General features: G+C 44.2%; 1 pseudogene; it reads left to right on the forward strand.

The window, feature by feature from the left end:
* Positions 1 to 265: 265 nt before the first annotated feature.
* Positions 266 to 17067, forward strand: part of LOC134370688 (protein CIP2A-like) — a 42535-nt pseudogene continuing 25733 nt past the window's right edge.

Here is a 17067-nt window from a genome sequence, read left to right on the forward strand (position 1 = left end):
TTTTGTGGGCCACATGTCTCTTGCAACTATTCCATTTTGCTATTGTAGTGCTAAAGCAGCTATTGACAGTATGCAAACATAAGAGCATGGGTGTGTTCAATAAAACTTTATGTATGGACACTGAAATTTGAATTTTATAGAATTTGCACATGTCACAAAATCTTATCTTGACAGTCTCCCCCTAACCCTCTGCCATTTTAAGCATGTAAACCCTGGAGCAGGGAGGGTGGTGGTGGTCCCCTGGGGAGGCCTGCGGCTGGTCCTGATGGACTTCATTGTCTGCCCCAAATCCTTGCTCCTGACCATCAGTCAATACAAAGCCAACAAGTTAGAGGCCAACGCCACCCAGATTTCATGGTATTTGGAGGTATTTCTGGGTGGAAGCTCACACAACTGTTTATGTCGAGTCTGATGTTACCAAGAAGATGCTTGAGTTGCCTTGCAGAGCTACTTGAAGAACCAAACATAAGCGCTTCACTGATCTTAAGTATCACCAGTTTGCTGTCTCAACTTGATGTAGACAATGAGATCAGAGACTGTCTTCAGAACACATACCGTGTGAGCAGTGTGCTGGCAGGAGTGGCTTGTCACAGCAGCACTTGCCATGATGATTCAGTGTTTCTGCCGTGCATTAAACTTCTGCAGAGGTTAACATATAACGTCAACATTTTTCATTCGAGTGCCAATATAGATGAATCAATTACATTCCTGATAGATTATATTCAGTCTTGTGAAGATAAGTTAACGATAACTTGTCTAAGATTATTGACAAATCTTTGTCAGCACACTCCTTCCGTTCAAACATACATGAAGACTTTGAGTAATGCAAAATCTTTTTCATTGAACTCTTATAACCGTCTTGGCCCATAATAGTTTAACTATGATTGTGTTTGCATTTTCAATATTATTCTAGTTTATCTGACATTAACTGAAGAGGAGGAGGAAAAGCTATTCCGTGCCCAAAACACTCATCAGACTTTTTTGACTAATATTTAATATTTGAGTAAATGGTGATGAGACCCTAAGCAGAAAGTATTCAGTTAACCTACTGATGGATCTCCTTAAGAATCCTAGAATTGCTGCTCGCCTGGCCATGTCTTAGTGAAGTACTCGGTCTTGTTAATGGGAAGAATCCTGATTCTTCTTCAGAGGTTTTAGAATTTCTTCTCGCCTTCTGTGCAGTGCGTCAGCTGCGCCACCTGCTTGCTCAGATGATGTCTGAACAGTCCCCATCTGGTGACAGCATTCTGGGAATCCGTTCTAAGTGTTTAGAACCTCCTGTGGCTCTAGTTCTTTGGTTAAGCCAACCTTTGGATGGATCAGAAAACTGTTCTGTTTCAGCATCGGAGTTGTTCAAGGAAATATTCGAGGATGTCATAGATGCTCTAACTGTCCTCAGCTGACTGTTTTGTGACTCTTCTGCTGCTTACAATCCTTGATCAGCTTCAGTTCACAGAACAAAATCTTGATGAGGCCTTAACAAGAGAAAAATGTGGAAGCATGGTCAAGGCCCCTAAAGTTTTGTTAGCTCTGTGTGGAGATGATACTCTGACAATGCATATTGCAAAAATTCTGTCTGCTGTCAAGTGTACCACGCTGACAGAACAGCAATTTACGTACAGCAAGATTGACCTGGGGTTTGGAACAAAAATAGTAGATTCTGAACTATGCAAACTTGCTGCCAATGTAATTTTGAAAACTGTTGACTTGATAAACAGACTTATACAGGTGGTTCCTGATATGGAAGAAAGCATTTACAAAATCCTTCAGGATCCACATTTGATTATGCCTTTGGCTTTTGCCTTAACATTAGAAAATAGAGAACAACAGAGTCTGGATTGGGAATATTATTGAAATTTGCTCCACTGCCAGATTTTCCAGCATTAATATTTGGAGAAAGTATAGCAGGAAGCAATGCCTATAGATCACAGAACACAGAACATACACCCCGAAGAATGTCTTTAAATAAACCAGTGAAGTGTTTAACTCCTCCCCTTTTGAAAGATAGCATTCCTGGATTGAACGTTGAGGAATTAATAGAAAACTTCAGTCTGGAGTGGTGGTAAATGATTGGATTAATGATTTTAGAATATCTGACATAATGGATGTATAGGAGATAAAACTGTCCACATTAGCCACCAAGGAAAGCAGGCTACAAGATCTCTTGGAAGCAAAACTTTAGCTCTTTCACAGGCTGAAAGACTGATTGCTCAGTATCGCTGTCAAAGAACCCAAGCTGAGACAGAGGCACAGACACCTGCTGGTGTGTTGAGAGAAGCTGAGAGAAAAAACGAAGAGCTGGTGTGTTGCTGAAGTCACAGCAGGATGAATCAGAAAGAGCCCCGAGTGATACGGAGCACCTCTTTCAACAAGCGAGGAAGTTAGAATTTGTGGCTGAAGAACATGGAATACTGACAAGATCCTCCATGCAACCTCTTCAGAGAAATGAAACCACTGAAAAGGAGAACGAAGATTCACAGATCACATGTGATTCTCTGAATAAACAAATGGAGACAAGAGAAAAAGTTGATGAGTCACTCTAGCGACCAAATGAAAAAACTGTCGCCCAATTAATAGAGGAAGAACAGAGGAAAGATGTACAGAACCAGCTAGTAGACAGAGAATAGAAACTAGCAAATTTTCATTAAAAAAAGTACAAGAAGAAAAGATTTCAGTGTTACAAAAGGAAAGAGAAGACAGGGAGGAAACCATCGATGTCCTTAGAAAAGAATTAAGCAGAACAGAGCAGATTAGAACTGAGCATGAAGGCTTCCTCCCTACAGGGTCAAAGGCCCAATTAGAAGGTTCTTTGGAGGGCTGACCCGTGGCTCACTTGGGAGAGTGTGGTGCTGATAACACCAAGGCCACGGGTTCAGATCCCTGTATAGAGATGGCCGGTTAGCTCATTGGCTGAGCATGGGGCTGACAACACCAAGTCAAGGGTTAAGATCCCCTTACCGGTCATCGTTTTAAATAAATAAATAAATAAAGAAGGTTCTTTGGAAGAGGAGAGTCCTCAGTGAAAGTTCAGCAAGAGGAGTTGGACAAACACCCTCACTTGGTGGCAATGACCCGCCGTGTAAGAACTGGGAAAAAGAAGTCCAGAAACTGGGAGTCTCAGTAGACAGACATTATGACAATTTGGAAATTGTAATCTAATGATATTGTTGACGTATTTATCTATAGGAGGGAGATGGGTAGGGGAGGTAATTTGTGAATCCAAAACAATAGGAAATCTTAACCTAATTTAGTAAAGAACCTGATCTGTTGCATGTTTTTCAGCACCGCACTCTCCCGAGTGAGCCACGGGCCGGCCCCTGTTGCATGTTTTTATTTGGTCTTTTGAATAGAAATTTTTTTCAAGTTTTAAAAAAATTAAAATGTAAAAACTATTTTTAACTTGTAGGCTGTGCAAAAACAGTCAGTGGACTGGACTTTGCCCACAGGCTGTAGTTTGCCCCTCCCTGGGCTAATATATAACATTCCAACATTTTATATATATCAAATCATGCACTTTACTACACCCCTAATTTTTCAAAAGTAAGATGGAAGATAGGATTTGAGGAGGAAAGGGGATGCAAAAATCTGTTATCAGTTTTGGTCTAAAACGGAATATTTGATTAAAAAACACATCAGAAGTTGTTGGATTAGTGTAATTTCCTTTTTGTCTTTTGTTTAAGGCTTTCTCTGCCAAGGGTGATGTTAGAAAACTCTGTTCTGATGAGGAAGTAATGAGATCATTTTCGTTATCACTGACACACGATGTCTGTGATAGCAACCTTTACCAGCAGCCAGGCCTTGGAGGACCTGAACACTGGAGGATTGATTGGTTTCTTTAATGTTCTTTAACTCCCGATGCTGCTGTTTGCAGCATGAAAAGCACGTGTGCCCGTGTGTGTGCTTTAGAGAGGGAGAGAGAAAGGAGGCGGCGGCTGTGGGGGAGCATAAGGGCTCTTTTCTCTCCTACACACACTAATCCAGGCTTTGCTTTGTTTCAGCTTTTCATTGTGCAGTCTGCAGACCATCATTTGTTACTCATGCTCAGCCTGCAGATGCCTCCACCAGAAGTAAAACAGGCTGCAGTGGTCAGTCCTTAGACAGCAAAGTGGGCAGGAATATAGCCCCCGAGACCCAAGAAATTACAGTTAAAAATTGGGGAGCACGAACCTGAAATGGCTAGGAAGGGATGGGAAAACACCATCTGCCTAGGAAGACTTGACACTGTTCCCAGTTTCTCACTGAAATACAGCCACTCCTTGATTGCTAAATCTAATTTTTTCCTGAAAGTGTGCCAAATAACCATCTTCTAGAGTGTGGGAGCCTTATCTTTTTGTTGTTGTTTTTGTTTTGGTGGCTGGCCGGTATGGGGTTCTGAGCCCTTGACCTCGGTGTTATGACACGGTGCTCTAACCAACTGAGGCACCTGGCCAGCCTAGTCTTATCTTTTTAAGTGGGAAAAATAAGAGTGCTTCCCTGGCCACCTAAAACCTCAACTACTTTTATTCTGAAAGTTAAAAGAAACACACTAAAATACTCTTAAACATCTATGTAAATACCCACTAAGAATTTCTGAATAAAATAAAGCAATTTAAAGCATCAATGACATAATAACTAATGAACTCATTAGTGGATCTCTTTGTAGGAAGAACACAACGTTACTGAGCAACATCAATTACAAATTATATTTTTCTCAACACTGTACAGTGAACACGTATAGCAGTGTAAGTCAGTAATGAAATAATATGATAAAAGCATTAAATATTCTTTCTACCCTGGACCCAGGGGACTCTAATATGGGAACTATGAAGGGCTTTATCTTTGGGAGAGGCAAGAAGATGCTAGCCCTTTATATCCTGTAACCTGGGCACAGGGCTACTTGATACACTCACTTGTTCAGGTATGCACACTCCTAACAGTAGATTTCAGATCTGGGCTATGAAATTTGGGTGAATATTCCTGCAAAAAGTAGCATATTTTCTGAATAGTGCAAGTTCAGATAACAAGACTTGTATGTTTGTAGACACAGAACGAGACCAAAACATACCAATCAACATAAACTAGTACCAATAATCAGCCTAGAGCCTGAACTTGGAAATAGTTTCTAAGAACAAGGCTGTCTTAGTCCACTTTGTGTTGCTATGACAGAATACCTGAGACTGGGTAATTTATAAAGAAAAGAAGTTTATTTGACTCATAAATCTGGAGGCTTCCTGCCTCTCTCACTGCCTGGTGACAAGGACGGGTGTAACTTCTGGGGGTGAGAATATGCAGCATGGGGGTGGTTGAGGAGAGTGACTGAGAAACATGCTCAGATAAAGAGCTGGGGGAAGGAGGCATTAGTGAATGGCTTGGGGACTGCAAAGCTGGTCCCACATTGGGGGTTCAAGGTTATCAGTTGAGAGAGATCTTATCATCTCATGAACTACAAATGTGTAATCTGTGCGCTGTGTGCAGGGCATTCCACCAGGAACTTGAGATGTGAGGCGATAAAGGCAGAGTGTTACAGCACTCAGGAGGTGATGATCCAGATGTGGGGACAGGCAGGGTGGTCCCTCCCTGTCTCTGTCCACCTCGGAGACTGCTCACAACATTGCCTGGACAAGGGAGTGTGTGCTGGGTGTATTATGAATTCTGGGTTCCAGGAGAAGGAAACTGAGGCAGAGTCAGGGGGAATGGCTTGTTCAGAGCTGAGAGCAGCGACTGGCAGTGGAGCTGAAAACCCAGAGCCTTGGGCTCTGTCCTGGGTGTTCTGTGCTTGCACATGTTGCTTCTGTTGATATTAAGTGGTGGGCACTGCTGGATGGAAGGAAGGCTCGAGCAAAACAGGAACCCATAAGAAAGCAAGACTTAATTCTACACCCATCCCGAGTTCATGCTCATCGTTGCCACCTGGCATTACAAAGGACTCTGCAGAAAGCCCCTCTGGTGGCTGGCAGAGTGACACATAACAGCAATTCAAATTCCTGCCCTTATCTTTCACAGCCACACCGCTCACTGGGAACGGCACTGGCTCCCAGAGGAGACAGCCTGGCAGGCCTTCCGTTTTTCTCTGGTTTCTACTTCTCATGACAAAGACCGCCCCAGCCCTCCAGGAAAACAGCACTACCTGCCTTAGAGGGTGCCTGGCATGGGGCTGACATCCCGGGGAGACTGGCGGGGCTCCAGCCGCTTCTGGAAACATCTTGGTCTGCCCTGGCTGGCCTCGGAAAGGAAGAGGGAACGGAGGAGCTAAAGGCCCTTGTCTAGGGTCGCTGCCCCTCCCTGCAGTTTTTGTGAGATGACTGTCCCCAGTCATGCGCAGTTGTCAGTGTGCTTGTTGGAATAATTCAACAACCATTTATTGAGCACCTGCTGTGTGCTAGGCACCAAGCTATGTGTCAGATACAAAAACTGAAGGGCATGGCCCCTGCTTTCCACAACACAGTCTCCAGTCCTCACGTGGAAATCCTGCTCTTCTCCAGTGGATCTCGGCCGCCCTGCTTCCTACACCTGCTCTGAAAAGCTCTCAAACCAACTCTGAAAGCGCAGGAGAGGCTTTGCCCAGTGTCAGCCGATACCTACAGAGTTCTTACTATTCGGTTCTCATCCAGGCACGGTGCTGATGATTTTATACGTCTTATTTCATTTTCACAGAAATAGCAGGTAGGTGCTATGATCACGATCCCCACTCTACAGATGAGGCAACTGAGGCACAGAGAGGCTGAGAAACTAGCTGTCGGTCTGGGGCCCACAGGCCCTTCAAATCTGTTGTGCAGACTGGGTCACAATCTCCTCACATGCAGGTTGCAAGCTAGGTAATAGGCAAAGATCTTGGGAGCTGTGGGTAAAAATTAATAAGCTTTATTCAGATGCAGGCTCAGGTAGCTAGCAGCAGACACCCTACTGGCCTCCCGGGGTGTCCTAAGGGCACTATGGATTAGAGCCGTGTGTCCTTTATACTTTGCCAGTCAGATAACCAAAGAACACCTGGACGCACATGCGCAATTACATCAGACAATAACCAAGGGACACCTGGGTGCATGTGTGCATATTTACATTAAACAGGCTAGGTCATGCTCGGCAAGATTCCAAACATCTGAGGGATCCTCTTCATTTATATTTAAATTCTCCTTACACTAGCCCAAGGATACATGGTTGGAACATGGTAAAATCCAGAACACACAGCACTGTGTTATCCTTGCTTCCCTGTGCTGCGGGGCTGGGAGCTCATAGCTCGATAGGCTGCAGGTTTGGCCAATGGGAGGGACTCAGATGTGTGAATGAGACACACCTGCTGCAGCCCACGTGGGGACTGGCCTAAAGGAAGGATGTCTGTCAACCAGCTGCAGAGTTAGGTGACCTGTGATGGCTCTGAAGCATGTATTGAGACAGGTGTGTATCATAGGACAATGGAAACATCTAGGAACAAGAAATACATGAAAATTCAGATGGGTGACCAGGTGATCACCATCAGAGAGGTGTAAGGGCAGGTAATTCTGGGACACCAGTGAGCCAAGCAAGGACCCTGACCACCGGGCAGACTATTGATGCAGGATCTCAGGTGCTAGGATTCAGTGTCCCAGTAACTAGTGCTGCTTTTCTCTTTCTGAGTTTTGATTGAGAGAGAGGAATCAGGCAATGGAGGCCAAAATATCACCTTTCTTATTGATAATGCTGATTCTGAAGAATGTGGCTGATGTCTGTAGATGAGGGAGCTTCCCAATACCAAACCCTACAATAAGGTGCATGTACTGGCACCCCAGTCCCTGCCACAGCAGCACTTGGCCATCCTGGGTCTTTTCCATTGGGGACAGGTATATACCAGCACATGACAGAAGGGAGAGCAGGGCTCGTGCTGTCGATGGGCAGGCTGGCCCCACAGAAGACGCTGGGGAGCTGAGCGAGGCAGAGCGCCATGGGTGGGACTCGGAGGCGGAGTGACAGAAGCTGCAGGCACGGGCTCAGGGTCAGCCACTTGACATGGAGGAAAGGGCAGGAAGCTGGTGACAGGGTTGCAAGGTAAGTTTCTACATATGGGGTCAAATTCTCAACCAGGAGGTCACCAACTGCAGCAGCCTGCTGCTTGGTGGCTCTCTATCCACTCTTGCCCCGCTGTCGCTCATGTGCCGCACAGCAGCTGGGACGTTCAAAGCTCAGAACACAGCAGCACCCGTCTACAAACACCCTTTCGGTGGCTGCCACTGCATGGCCCACCAGGCTCCACGTTGCCTGCCCTGCCTAGCCTCTCCTTCTCTGTCCTCTCTTAGCTGCAGCCACACCCACCTGTTCTGGTCCCTTGGACACTCTAAGGCTCATTTCTGCTGCAGGACTTTCGTTATCAGTCCTTCCCTTGAACTGTGTGCCAGTCATTTTGTGGCTTCATAACAGATTACCCCACAATTTAGTGGCTTAAAACAACCACCATTTTATTAATTATCGCAATGATTTTGTGGGTCAGGAATGTGGGCAGGGCTCAACGAGGCAGTTCTCTTCCATATGGCACTGATGTGGGTCACATGCTCGTATTCAGCCGGTGGCTGCTCCTGTCTGGAGGGTCTAAGACAGCTTCACTCACACATCTGGACCTTGGCAGGGATGTCCGGAAGGCTCTGGGAGGTTCTGGAAAGTTGGACTCTGTGGGCCCCCTTGCCCTCTCCAGGCATTCTCAGGGTTTCCTCCTGTGCTCCACTCTAGCAGGGGAGTCAGACTTCTCACCCAGCAGCTCAGGGCTCCTAGGTAGAGGGTCCCAAGACACAGGAAGTGGAAGCTTCTAGTCTCTCCCAGCCTGAAAACTGGCCTAGCATCAGTCTTGCCACATTGTATTGGTCAAGGTGGTCAGGTGCCAGCTAGATTCAGGGGAGGGGCCATACACCCCCCTCTCTATGAAAAGAGAGGCAAACTCTTTAGTTTTCCAGAGTCTGAGGTGTTCTCCTCCCAGATCTCTACATGCCCGGCTTTTTCATGATTCAGCCTCTGCTCAGATGTCATCCCCGGCCCTCGTCTATAAGGGGCGTGCCACACTGCCCCCTGCCCTTGTGCTCTCACGTCTACCGTTTGCACCTTTGATGGTCTTCATAGCTCTCACTACTATTTGAGCTGAATTTGGTTATTCGTTTTTCCTCCCTGAAATCTAAGCGGCACAGGAGCAGGCACCTCGTCTTCTTCACCGTTCCATCCAAGGGCCAGGAGCGGCACACATCACAGGCATCCACAAGCATCTGTGGGATGAATGAACAGCACAGAACTGGGCGGAGGGGTGGCTTGATCGGGATGTGTGACCAGCAGCATTGTTTCCACAGAGAAACTCCAAAGCTCTGGCGTTCAGACCAGCATTCCTGTCCCCCAACTGTCCCCCAGCAAGGAACAGACCCTTCAGCTGTCGTGACTATGTGGCATGCTGAGAGCAAGGGAAGTTCACATGTGCGGAAACACGGATCTGGTAGGAGCCAGAATGGAAGAGAGATATGAGGGCATTTCTCTGTGCCCCACAGCACCAAGGCCAAGTCTAGTCTAGGCCAAAGGTAGGTGGGGAGGGGGAGGGATGTTAGGGAAATGAACAGAGGAATGTCTGAATGCAAAGGAAAATGATGAAACACTGTCTAGTTTCAGCATTAAATGAGCATATTAAAATATCAGAGGGCATGTAGCCAGACACCAGCCTCAGACTGTGCACTGAATGGTTGGACACCGATGCTGGTCTTCCTGCTCAAAATCCCAGAGCCTGGACCACTGACCCCACTGCCCCTGGACAGCTACCAGCCACTGCCTCAGGGAGGCATCCCTGCCTGCCTTGCTTCTCTGCATCTAGCTCGGTTCCAAGTCTGCAGTGGGCTCTGATGATTGGCTGAGTCACATGACATGCCCATGGCCTAGATGCAAGGGAGTACTGGCACTTTCAGCCAGACCTTTGCCTCTCCGCAGGGTTCATAAGGTCAAAGTTCCCAAAAGGTAAGGGATTAGACTCTGCACAGCCACATAAATGGCAAATGGCAGAGACAGGGTGGGAAGTGACAGCAAAGTCTGGTCATTGCCAGGATTCCTCCATCGCAGAGTGCAGGAGGACACATCAGGAGCACGCTTACCCACTGTGTGCTCACTCTGGATCTGGTGGGAGAGGCCATCGGATTGGACCAAGCAGGCTGTGGTGGATGGGATAGCAGGTGAGTTCCTCCTTGGACATCAGTGCCTTGAAGGGGGATTGGCAAACCCTGGAGAAACCAAGGGAGCTAAGGCAAAAGACCCATAGTACACCCCAAAAGGGGAAGCTTCCCAGACACTTCTATGCATCAGACAAATTCTACCAATTCGAAATCCCACTGGGGCTCTGGGAAGGGCAAGACTTATGCTAGCCAGCAACTCTCAAAGTCAGGGGCTGTTAACCTAGCCTGCATGTTGAAATTACCTGAACAGCTTTAAAATATACTGGTGCCTGCATCCCTGTCCAGAAACCCAGATTTAATGGGTCTGGGGTGCAGCATTGGGATTTTTTTTTAATTGAAGTAAAATTCCCATCATGTAAAATGAATCATTTAAAATGAACAATTCGGTGGCATTTCACAATGTTGTGCAACCATCACCTGTACCCAGCTTCCCAGTTATGGAATGGACATCCCATACCCATTAAGCAGCCACACTCTGTCCTCTCTTCCCCAGCCCCTGGCAGCAACAATTCTGCTTTCTGACTCTCTGGATTTACCTATTCTGGATATTTTATATGAATGGAGCTATATGCAACATGATGTTTACTGTCTGCTGTTTTTCATGTTGCATAATGTTTTCAAGGTTTAATCCATGTTGCAGCATATGTCAATGCTTCATTTATTTCTATGGCTGAATAATAAACTCTATTGTACGGACACACATTCTGTTTATCCTCTCATAAGCTGATGAACATTTGGGTTGTTTTCTTTTTTTGGCTATTGTGAAGAAAGCTGTGATGAATATTTGTGTACAAATTTTTGTTTGAATACCTAGTTTCAATTCTTTTGGTTATACACCTAGGAGTGGAATTGCTGGGTCACATGGTAACTCTGTCTTTAAGTTTCTGAAGCTCTACCAAGCTGATCTCTACAGAGGCTGCACCATTTTACAATCCCACCGGTAATGTTCCAATTTCTCTACATCCTTGCCAACAGTTATTATTTTCCTTTTTTTAATTATGGCATCCTAGTCAGTGTAAGTTGGTATCTCATTGAGATTTTGATTTACATGTCCTTAATGATTAATGTTGCTGAGCATCTTTTCATTTGCTTGTTGGTCATTTGTATATTTGGTGAAATGTCTGTTTAAGTTCTTTGCCCATTTTTTAATTGGATTGTTGGTCTTTTACCTATTTTTTAAAAAAATTTTATTTTGTCGAATACATTGTGGCTGATTATTGCTCCCCATCACCAAAACCTCCCTCTCTCCTCCCTCCCCCCCTCCCCCCCAACAATGTCCTTTCTGTTTGCTTGTCGTATCAACTTCAAGTAATTGTGGTTGTTATATCTTCTCCACCCCCCGTTTTTTTTTTCTTTTGTGTGTGTGTGTGTGTGAATTTATATATTAATTTTTAGCTCCCACCAATAAGTGAGAACATGTGGTATTTCTCTTTCTGTGCCTGACTTGTTTCACTTAATATAATTCTCTCAAGGTCCATCCATGTTGTTGCAAATGGCAGTATTTCATTCGTTTTTATAGCTGAGTAGTATTCCATTGTGTAGATGTACCACATTTTCCATATCCACTCATCTGATGATGGACATTTGGGCTGGTTCCAACTCTTGGCTATTGTAAAGAGTGCTGCGATGAACATTGGGGAACAGGTATACCTTCGACTTGATGATTTCCATTCCTCTGGGTATATTCCCAACAGTGGGATAGCTGGGTCGTATGGTAGATCTATCTGCAATTGTTTGAGGAACCTCCATACCATTTTCCATAGAGGCTGCACCATTTTGCAGTCCCACCAACAATGTAGGAGAGTTCCTTTTTCTCCGCAACCTCGCCAGCATTTATCGTTCAGAGTCTTTTGGATTTTAGCCATCCTAACTGGGGTTAGATGGTATCTCAATGTGGTTTTGATTTGCATTTCCCGGATGCTGAGTGATGTTGAGCATTTTTTCATATGTCTGTTGGCCATTTGTATATCTTCCTTAGAGAAATGCCTACTTAGCTCTTTTGCTCATTTTTAATTGGGTTGCTTGTTTTCTTCTTGTAAAGTTGTTTGAGTTCCTTATATATTCTGGATATTAATCCTTTGTCAGATGTATATTTTGCAAATATTTTCTCCCACTCTGTTGGTTGTCTTTTAACTCTGTTAATTGTTTCTTTTGCTGTGCAGAAGCTTTCTAGTTTGATATAATCCCATTTGTTTATTTTTCCTTTGGTTGCCCGTGCTTTTGGTGTCGTATTCATGAAGTCTGTGCCCAGTCCTATTTCCTGAAGTGTTTCTCCTATGTTTTCTTTAAGAAGTTTTATTGTTTCAGGGTGTATATTTAAATCCTTAATCCATTTTGAGTTGATTTTAGTATACAGTGAGAGGTATGGATCTAGTTTCATTCTCCTGCATATGGATATCCAGTTATCCCAGCACCATTTGCTGAAGAGGCAGTCCCTTCCCCAGTGAATAGGCTTGGTGCCTTTGTCAAAGATCAGATGGCAGTAAGTGTGTGGGTTGATTTCTGGATTCTCTATTCTATTCCATTGGTCAGTGTGTCTGTTTTTATGCCAGTACCATACTGTTTTGGTTATTATAGCTTTGTAGTATAGCTTAAAGTCAGGTAGTGTTATGCCTCCAGCTTTGTTTTATTTTATTTTTTTGCTGAGTTGTAAGAGTTCTTTATATGCTCTGGATACTAGACCTTTAACAGACATATTATGTGCAAATATCTTCTATTCTGTAGATTGTCTTTTCACTTTCTTGACAGTATCCTTTGATATTCAAAAGTTTGTAATTTTGATGGAGTCTGATTTATCTATTTATTTTTCTGTTAACTGTGTTTTTGGTGTCATCTCTTAGAATCCATTGCTAAACCAACAATCATGACAATTTACTCCTATATTTTCTTCTAAGGTTTTTATAATTTTCACTCTGACACTTAGGTCTTTGATATTTTTTGAGTTAATTTTTGTATATGCTGCAGGTTAAGCACAGGCATTTTAAAAAGCTTCTGTAATGACTCTGCTGGCAGCTGAGGTTGCAAATCACTGCTCTGAAGAGCTGAGGAGGAAGGACTGGAGGATATAGTTGAACATGAAGTGTATTTATAGATGTGTATTTGGAGAGGCTGTAATGAAATTGGCTGAAAGACAAGAGCTGCTACTATCTGAGTTGGTCAGTTTGCTTTGTAGAGAATCGAGTTTGCTCATCAAAACCTTTAAAGGGGTAGTTGCAGGAGTCAGGGGCTCCCTCCTCTGACTGCCTGTGCTTAGGGGACTCCCCTGAGTAGCTGGAGTCCAGTTGGGAGGGCACAGCACTAAACCAGTGCATGAGGTCAGCGGCTCCAGCTGTGGAAGGAGAAACTGGAACACACATGTCCTGAAATTTGCTCTGGTTCGTTGGCAGGTAGATATCAAGCAAGTAGCAAGTCTCTCTATGCCTGTTCCCAGTGAGAATGTTGACTCTAGATCCCCATTTCTTATAACTCTGGATTACCTGTTACATTAAATGGTTTTGTATTACAAAGTTTTCTGACTGCTGAGAGCTATTCCATGCACTCACATAGGAGTTACTAGTCTTCCAAACACTGAAATACACTTGAATACAAATAATTTAATTGTTTTTTAATGATTCAGAAGAAACTTTGTCATCTTACAGTGCCTTAGATCATCTCTCCAGGCCTGTGAAGAGACCACATGCATTAGAACCACACTGTGTGCTTGTTAAAAATGGAGATTTGGAGGCCCCTATCCAGACCAGTGAAACTGAGTCTCTGGGATCAGAGACTAGAAATTTATATTTTAAAACACACCCCCATGTTTAAAAATGTGGCCGTCATATGCACTGCTTGGGAAGCGCTGTGCTTCATCACTATGAACACCCAGAGTCACTGAGTTGAAGCTGTCAATCCTAAATTGATCAAGCCTAAATTGCTTTTTAAAATTCACTTAAAAAATTTTTAATTGATATATAATAATTGTACATATTCATGTGGAGCTCTGTAATATTTCAGTACATATATACAATGTGTAATGATCCAATCAGGTTAACCACGTTCATCACCTTAAACATTTCTTTGTGTAGGAACATTCAAAATCCTCTCTTCTAGCTAATTAAAAGTACACAATAAATTGTTAATTAGTCATCCTACAGTGCTATAGAACACTAGGTCTTATTTCTCCCCTTTTTTGGGTGGGATTTGCTATGTTGCCCAGGCTGGGCTACAGTGACTGTTCACAGGCATGGTCCTACTACTCATCAGCGTGGGAGTTCTGACCTGCTCCTTTTTCGACCTGGGCTGGTTCACCCCTCCTTAGGCAACGTGGTGGTTTCCCGTTCCTGGGAGGTCACCATATTGGTGCCCAACTTAGTGTGGACGCCGGACCAGCATAACGCACTACAGCCCACAACTCCTGGGCTCAAGCATCCTCCAGCCTCAGTCTCTGGACTAGCTGCAGCTACAGGTGTGTGTCACCACACCTGCCTTATTCTTCCTATCTAGCTGCGCTTTTGTATCCGTTAACCAACCTCTCACTATCCCCCATTCCGTACTCTTCCCAGCCTCTGCTAAGCACAGTTCTGCTCTCTACTTCTATACAATCAACTTTCTTAGCTTCCATATATGAGCAAGAACGTGTGGTATTTCTCTTTCTGTTTTTGACTTATTTCACTTAACATAATGTTTTCCAAGCTCATCCATGTTGCCACAAATGATAGGATTTCAATCCTTTTTATGGCTGAGTAGTATTCCGTTGTGTATATATACTATATTTTCTTTATCCATTCATCCGTTAATAGACACTTAGGTTGATTCCATATCTTGGCTATTGTAAGTAGTGCTGCAGTAAACATGGGAGTGCAAATATCTCCTTGACATACTGATTTCCTTCCCTTTGGATATATATCCAATAGTGGGATTGCTGGGTCATATGGTAGTTCTATTTTTAGTTTTATGAAAAGCTCCATGCTGTTTTCCATAATGTCTGTACTAGTGTACATTTTCACCAATAACAAATGCTGGTGAGGTTACGGAGTTCCCCTTTCTCAACATCCTGGCCAACATTTGTTATTTTTTTTGTCTAAGCCTAAATTGTTTTGATTGACAAATATTGGAAATAATTCCTTCACTAAAGAATTATTATAAGTCTTTAACTTGTAATTTGCACATTTGCCTAAAAATAGGGGGTATAAAGTTCAATTACATAATATCCTAGCAAAGTACATCATTTTTTATCTGAAAATGCATTCATATATTTATTCCAAAATGGTATGAAAATATTCTTACCCAAATGATTTTGTATCTTCACCTTTTCCTGCTTTCATGAGAATAATTCCGTCCTCTCCCATTTTATTTTTCTGCACCACTGTGATGGGCAGCATTGTTCCTGCCAGACAGTGCTCTCTTGCCAGTGCCCTGGGCAGAATCGAAATTCAGATTGCCATCCACCAGGAAAAATTCTCACAGCTCTATCAGTTGCATTTTTTTATTATACCAAGGATATTTTTTCATTCTCAGAAGTGACCGCTAAATTGGAAATAATCTGGACTTTTCAGATTGTTTTAAAGAAAACCATTTATTTTGATGTACCTTTTGAGCAGTCATAATTTGTGAGAGCTCTAGAACAAAGCTGGAACATTGTGGAAGACAGCAGAGGTCGGGGTGAGCTCCTGTGCACGGTGCTCCGTTTCCTCAGATATAAGTTATCATCAGCTGGGCAGGAGCACCAGCCCAGTGGTAGAGACCATTCCACCCAATATAGATACGTCATGTGAGGCACTGCATCTGAGATGCCTGGAGAGCTCAGGCTTGATTCTGCTAAGAATCCAAATGTGGATGTCCACTCCAGGGGGTGGTCTACAGCAGCTAGTGATTCCAGACAGCAGGCAGCAATGTGGCATGAGCCAGAGCTGCACCATGATTCTGGGGAATATGTACATTCATGGCATTATCCCACCAAAGGCTGGGGAAGGCAGGAAATAGGCAGTGACACCCAAGGGAACAGTTTTGGGAATACAGCCAAGCAGGCTAGGTTCAGGGCAGGACACAGGCCTTGAGGTCAAATGGGGTGGAAGTCATGGGAAATGGGAATTAAGGCTAAAGTCTGGGCAAATGGGCCAAGCAGACATTATGTTCCAGGAACCCAGTGGGTCACAGTATCTACTGTCACACTGGGCTTGACTGGAATTCCTAGCCAGAAACCTAGGAGGTGCTAGCCACTCAATGGCTGGATGAATCCTTTGCAAGTAGTATTAATGCATGATTTAGAAAGGGATTTGAAAAGAGAAGAACATCAACAAATCAAGGCTTCCCAATATTTCAAAACATTGTATTGAATTTTGCCCAAACTAACTATAGCTTCAGGAGTGGGAGACTTTTAGCATCTGAGAGAGCTCCTTGGTTTCTTTTGATGTTTCTTCTCTATCTTTCTCTCTTCTCTCCTTATTCCTTTTATCCTCCAGTTAAAAGGGCTGAGCTCGCTCTCCAGTTGGATCCCTCTTTTGCTTCCTGGTGGTTCCCCTAATCAGTCACTGCTCCAGGACAGTGGAAACCCTCAGGGGACACTTTCTTCTCGTGCACATTTCCCTTGTACTTCTGTCTCGTTCCAGAATCTCATTTCCTTCTCTTGAGGCCTATTCTTGGGCCCCTCATTTGCATATTTACCCAAATGATGAGCGCTGTCATCCTTCAACCCATTTCCCTGCCTGAATCTTCCCCGTGGCTGGCTAGGGGATTGACGGGCGGTTCCCATGCATCGGTCTGGGCCTCACTCAGTAATTACATCCGCAGCCTTATCCCCAACATCCAGTCCACTCTATGTGGGACAAGCCCAGGGTGCTTGCACAGTTCCATGTCACAGGACTCCCTTCTCCCGGTGCTGGCCCAGTCCACACTATTGGGACTCCGTCGTGGTTCACTTTCCATGGTTTTTCCAATTTCTCTATTGACT

This window comes from Cynocephalus volans, chromosome 2 (genome assembly GCF_027409185.1).
Source record: "Cynocephalus volans isolate mCynVol1 chromosome 2, mCynVol1.pri, whole genome shotgun sequence".
Taxonomy (NCBI): domain Eukaryota; kingdom Metazoa; phylum Chordata; class Mammalia; order Dermoptera; family Cynocephalidae; genus Cynocephalus; species Cynocephalus volans.